Genomic DNA, 6,097 nt, shown 5'->3' with positions numbered 1-6,097 from the left:
TGAACTTGGGAATGTGCCTCTGCATGCTTTCCACAGTAATTTTATTCTCTTGCTCTTGAAGTTGAAGTTGAAACAATGTGTTATTTTGGAGGCATGGAAGGGGATCTCAGTATGAATACAAGTGACAATGGAGATTGTAGGGAAAAGTTTAGAGTAACCCTCTGTTCCAATTTTGACGTCATGGTAGTGTCCTTTTAAAGACTTATCTCAATAAAATAGAATCCACTGGCCTAGATATATGTCTGGTAAGATCCATCCATGAGGCCCTCTTTCTCTGTGAGCTTTAGAAAATTATTGGATGGCCAGAGAGAAAAGTATTTTTTGGTGGGCATCATGAAAGGAATTACACATATAGGCGGTTTAGAATATAGTCACCATGCCTGAAGCTATCATTTTTTCCATGTTACTTTTTTTTTCAAGCGAGCACTAGAAAGACTTTTCTGGACTCTGGACAATAAGAATTGTAGATTGAACCCTGCAAACATGTAAAGTATCGCGAAGCTAAAGGTACCAGAAACAGGTCATGTACATGGTCATGGTGATTTCAAGGTTAGAATTGTAACTTTGTGAATGTTGATATCTTTCATTTATTAGGGACTGGACCTTTTTAGTCCACGCATTTTTTTTTGGCTAAAGGTCAGCAATGTATTGATATTAAAAAAAAAATGGTTTACATAAGTATGCAGCCAGTGGATACCCTTCAATTACATCATTCAAATCTATAAAATGGCCGGCCCATTGCCTCCCATGTCACTGCTTGCAAAATGAAACTTGGTGTAGAGCTCCAGTTAATTGATAATTTCGAAACAGCAGCCTGCTTTGCAAGGGCATTAGCAGGCGAGTTCCCTTCTCTGAAGCAATGAGTCATTCTCTATTGTATGGCTTGTAAAAACCTTGTTGCAGACCACCATGCTTGAAGAAATATCCATGGAACCTTGGAAGTGAGTATCGCAGTGACTACAGATGCGGAGTCACATTCCACCCATAACTTTTTAGTCCATGCATATACCAAAAAAACAATTGGGAATGGATTGAACATTTTATCAGAGGAAGTTCTGATCTTGCCTTGTCGTTACAGGTGTTTTTACCTATCCCTGTTGGTCTTTCCTTTGTGTCTAAACTTTTGAGATGGAATCTGACTAAAAGCAAAATGAATCAATCCATGACCACTCTATAATTTAGTGTTGGATGTGTCCATCAAACCTTGAATTTATATTTCATATTACTTTTATTTAATTTGCTCATTGATGGATCGTGGTTGTTCTAAGGTTTTTACTTAAAATGTATTCAATTAGGGACATGACTAGACATCTTGTTTATATGATTTTCGCATCATGTGTTTTTTGGATAAAGAATATCGTGGAAGATTTTTGGATGTGGTAAGGTTTTGTAAATAGTTTACAAATTGTTTTATAAAAGTAATATTATTTTATTAAGTGCTTTTGCCGAAATGCTTTTGTCCAATCACTGATACAAAATCTTTGTATTGGCATCTTCGATGATTAATGGAAGGATTGATATGCAATTAATTTTTGTCCAATCACTGATTTCTATTACAAAAAACTGTTTTGTTTTAATGAAACCTATGCGTGCCATTAGAAAGAAATACTATAGGATGTAACCAACAACGTCCAAAAAGAAACAAGAAAATTTTCTAGGGTTTTTTACAATTATCATCCCAAAATCTTTACTATCTACTATTATGCCTCCAAAAATTTTCAAACAACTGTTACCCTCTCTGATGCATACTAACCACTAATTGACCCCACCGTTGTAGGAGTTAGTCGTGACAGTGTACCGTTGTCACGAATTTTCTAGGACCAAAATACTCTTTTGGGGTGCTAATTGTGAAAAAAAAAAAAAAAAAAAACCACCACCGTCCTTCTCCTCCTTCTTTTTCCTCCTCCTCTGCAACCCATCACCGTCCTTTACTGAAAGTGACTGCTCTTCACGAGGGATTCTTTCTTCTATAATCTTCAAGTAGATTCATAACCACTTTGTATGTGTTGGACAAATGCACTCATCTCAATCATCTCAAGCAGCTCCAGACCTTCCTTCTAACCCTTGGCCATGGCCAGACTCCGTTTTATGCTTTCAAGCTTGTTCGCTTCTGTGCTGTCACCATTGCCGACCTCGACTATGCTCGTTTCATCTTCGATCACCTTCATTCCCCCAATGTCTACCTCTACAAGGCCATGATTACGGCCTACGCTTCCAAGCCCGATCACAGGTCTGCACTTCTCTTGTACCGAACTATGATCCTTCGTGGTCGTTCTAAGCCCAATCATTTCATCTATCCCCAAGTCTTAAAATCTTCTTCGGGGATCTCTGAAACACAGGGGACTAAATCAATACATGCCCAGATTTTGAGATCGGGTTTTGGTGGGTACCAATTGTGCAAACTGCTCTGCTTGATTCTTATTCAAGGTTATGCTTGGACCTTGGAGCAGCGCGGGAGTTGTTTGACGAAATGAGTGAACGAAATGTCGTGTCTTGGATGGCTATGATTTCAGCGTACGCACGGCTTGGACAGATTGGAAACGCTATTTTGCTTTTCGAAGATATGCCTGAGAGAGATGTTCCATCTTGGAATGCTGTTATAGCTGGGTGCACTCAGAATTGTCTGTTTACAGAGGCAATCTCGCTCTTAAGAAGAATGATCGTTCTCGCAGGTCGGGACGAGAGGCCAAATCAGGTTACTGTTGTGTGCGCACTATCTGCTTGTGGTCATTTGGGCATGCTTCAGCTAGGTAAATGGATTCATGGATACATCTATAGGAACCACCTTGGCCCCAATTCCTTTGTCTCAAATGGTCTTGTGGATATGTATGGTAAATGTGGGAGTTTAAAGGAAGCAAGAAGGGTTTTTAATGAGACATCAGACAGAAGCTTGACTTCTTGGAATTCCATGATCAATTCCCTTGCACTCCATGGGCAAAGTGAAAGTGCAATTGCTGTGTTTGAGGAGATGATTGGTTGTGGAGGTGTAGTTCATCCAGACGGTATCACCTTTGTTGGTTTGTTGAATGGTTGTACTCATGGTGGATTGGTGGAGGAAGGTTGTAATTATTTCATTTCCATGACTCAGGATTATGGAATTGAGCCTCAAATTGAGCACTATGGATGTGTGATAGACCTTCTTGGTCGAGCTGGTCGCTTCAAAGAAGCCATGGAAGTTATCAGTAAAGGACGGTGATGGGTTGCAGAGGAGGAAGAAGAAGAAGGAGAAGGAGGAGGAGGAGGACGGTGATGGGTTTTTTTGTTTTTTGTTTTTCACAATTACCATCTAAAAGGGCATTTTGGTCTTAGAAAATTTGTGACAACGGTACACTGTCACGACTAACTCCCGCTGTTACGGAAATGTAACGGTGGGGATCAGTTAGTGGTTAATATGCATAAGAGGAGGGTAACAGTTGTTTGAAAGTTTTTAGACGGGTAATGGTAGAAAATAAAGATTTTAGGATGGTAATTGTAAAAAACCCAAATTTTCTACCCAACTCGCTCGCAAGAAAGAAGCGGAACAGAACCGCTATGAATTGGGGATTGGGATCCCACATCAAATATTCACATGGAAGCCCCAATTACCAACTGGGATGGTGGGAGCCGCCAACTCCTTCCGTCTGAAATTCACATCCTTGCCCCTTGAGCTAACATCATTTCGGATGTCCTCGACGATGAGAGGCTAAGGCCTAAATTTGTTTCATCAGCCCAAACTTGTCTAGAAAAATTGCGTTGGAAAAAAAAAAAAAGATGGTTTCTATTCACCGAAACCTTTAATTATTAATTATCTATGAAATTACTGAATTTGAGGCATATTCTTATGTGTATTTTCGGTGGGTTCACAGGAGAGGTATTTTTTTTGTTTTTTTTTTGTTGTTAAACAGTAACAAAGTGTGTATTAAAATATAAGAATAATTTCAAGTTCAGAAGTCACCAAAAAGGGAAACTCGTAGAAAAAACAAAACAAATCCTCTTTGGTAGATAACCTAAGAGGAGCAAAAGAGATTAAAACCATTACTCTAGAAGACTAGAACCCTACCTTCCACATGACAATCAACAAGATTCTAGATGGTTATGAGGTTATGATAATTGTTAATTTTAGATCTTTATCATTTTAAACCCTAGTTTTGACTAGGTGAGACCCACATAATATAGTATTATGTGAAATTGGTTTTTTGGAAAATAAATGGGCTTGCAAGTTTGGACTTGCATATTATAATACATATGATGTTAGTCAGCGAGGATTGGATTGCCACAACTAAAGGTTACTTGTTGTTAGATGAAATGTAACTAGGGCTGTAAATGGATAACCGAAAATCCGAATTTGATCCGCATCCGTATCCGTTTAGGAACATCCGTATTCGATTAGAGATATTCAGAAAAAAATCCGAATCCGAATACTTAATTATAAAAAATTAAGTAAATAAAGATCTTGAGGGTTTTTGAAGATTCAATAGATTCTAGAATATGAGGAGAAGAGAATCATGATCTAAAACTATGGATTGAGAGTGAATTGTATCCACTAGTGCGAGGAAGGTTCGGGTTACACAAAGCAGAGGTGTGAACGGATGATCGAAAATCTGAATTCGATCTGCATCCGAATCCGTTTAGAGGTGTCCGTATTCGACTAGAAAATATCCAAATCTGATTACATCCGATCCGTCTCCGAGCCGAATCCGATCCATTTACAGGCCTAAATGTAACCTTAATTTGACTAAGAGTTAGTTAATAGATAATATGATTTATTAAATGTTAAATTTTCATATTGTGAATTTTTAAAGGACCAGGATATTCCATACATGGTGGTTATGAGATTTTTAATTGTATTCTCATATATCTGGATGCCATATTAAATTTCATGTGATGTGATTTAAGGAATGTGATGGTGCATGTATGTATCTTTCTCTCCCCATTCTTTTTTATAAATCAATGTAGTCCCCTTGGGCAGTCCAATTGGTAAGTTGATTCCTCAATTTTTTTTTTACTGGAATGTAAAATATATTTAGGGCTTTTAATTTATTTTGAGACGAAGATAGGCAAGGAGACGATGTTCTAGAAGGAGATGAAGATCCCCTTGGAGACAAAGATGGGCATCGTCATTAATACAACTGTGTCACTTGTTGCAGAAGATGCATAGTTATAATATCAAAATAAATAAATCGCTTTCATCCAATTTGGAATCTATCCCCATAACCTCCATATTTATAATATGCAATGTATGTTATACTTCTTTGTTATTAGATGTGTTACATGCAATGCATGTTATTGTGTACGTATCATGTGATGCGTTGCATGAGATGTAATTCTAAATTCACTGAAATATTCCTTTAGTAACAAAGCAACTATGATGTGAAGATTCTTAACTGGTAGAAACCCATGATCTTTTAATGTTGTGGGCGTAGAAGTTTTGTAGATCAACTCATGCAGATGCCAATTGGATAATGTCTGGGTTGTTCGCCAGAAAAGTCTACGTTCATCTTTCACACATTGTGATTCATTTTGACATAATATGTAAATATTTGACTTGAGTGTGTCAGTCGATAGAACTAAGCATGATACTTAATTAAGTGCTCGAAAATATTGGAATCCTTTGTTGTTCAATCAACATATGTCCAATGACTCCTGATAGGAAAAGTTATTATACAACAATTGGTTTGTTCCAATTCACATCTTATATGCTGAGGGAAGTGTATAATATGAACAACCATTCATTTTTATTTGATGGTATTAATTCATCCATCTTGGTTTGTCCTTGTACATAAACAAGTTTGTCAGTAGAACCAACAAAGTCTTTATTGGTAGACTATGGGTCTACTATCCATGCTTGTAATATGTAGTGCTATTTTAAAGTTTGAACCATTAGTTTTAGTTTTGAAAAACTGTTTCAAACTTTTCATTTAGATCTGGACAACTTCTTTTAATTGCCATTTGTCTAATTCCCAACATTCTTCAACTTAGGGGTATAAAAGAGGTTTTTTTTTTGGATAAACAAGTAAGAATTTTTTTTTTTTTTGGGAGTGATAAACAAGCTTACAAATTATTTGATGCATTTGGGGTGTCAATAAGAAAATCCCCTTAAAAACACTCAATACAGAAC

General features: G+C 37.1%; 1 pseudogene; it reads left to right on the top strand.

Annotated features, from left to right (window-relative positions):
• Positions 1-529: 529 nt before the first annotated feature.
• Positions 530-3,196, top strand: LOC122638719 (annotated as a pseudogene).
• The last annotated feature ends 2,901 nt before the right edge of the window (positions 3,197-6,097 follow it).

This window comes from Telopea speciosissima, chromosome 1 (assembly GCF_018873765.1).
Source record: "Telopea speciosissima isolate NSW1024214 ecotype Mountain lineage chromosome 1, Tspe_v1, whole genome shotgun sequence".
NCBI lineage: Eukaryota > Viridiplantae > Streptophyta > Magnoliopsida > Proteales > Proteaceae > Telopea > Telopea speciosissima.
Note: the sequence above shows the minus strand (reverse complement) of the source record. Positions and strands in the feature narration are given on the sequence as shown.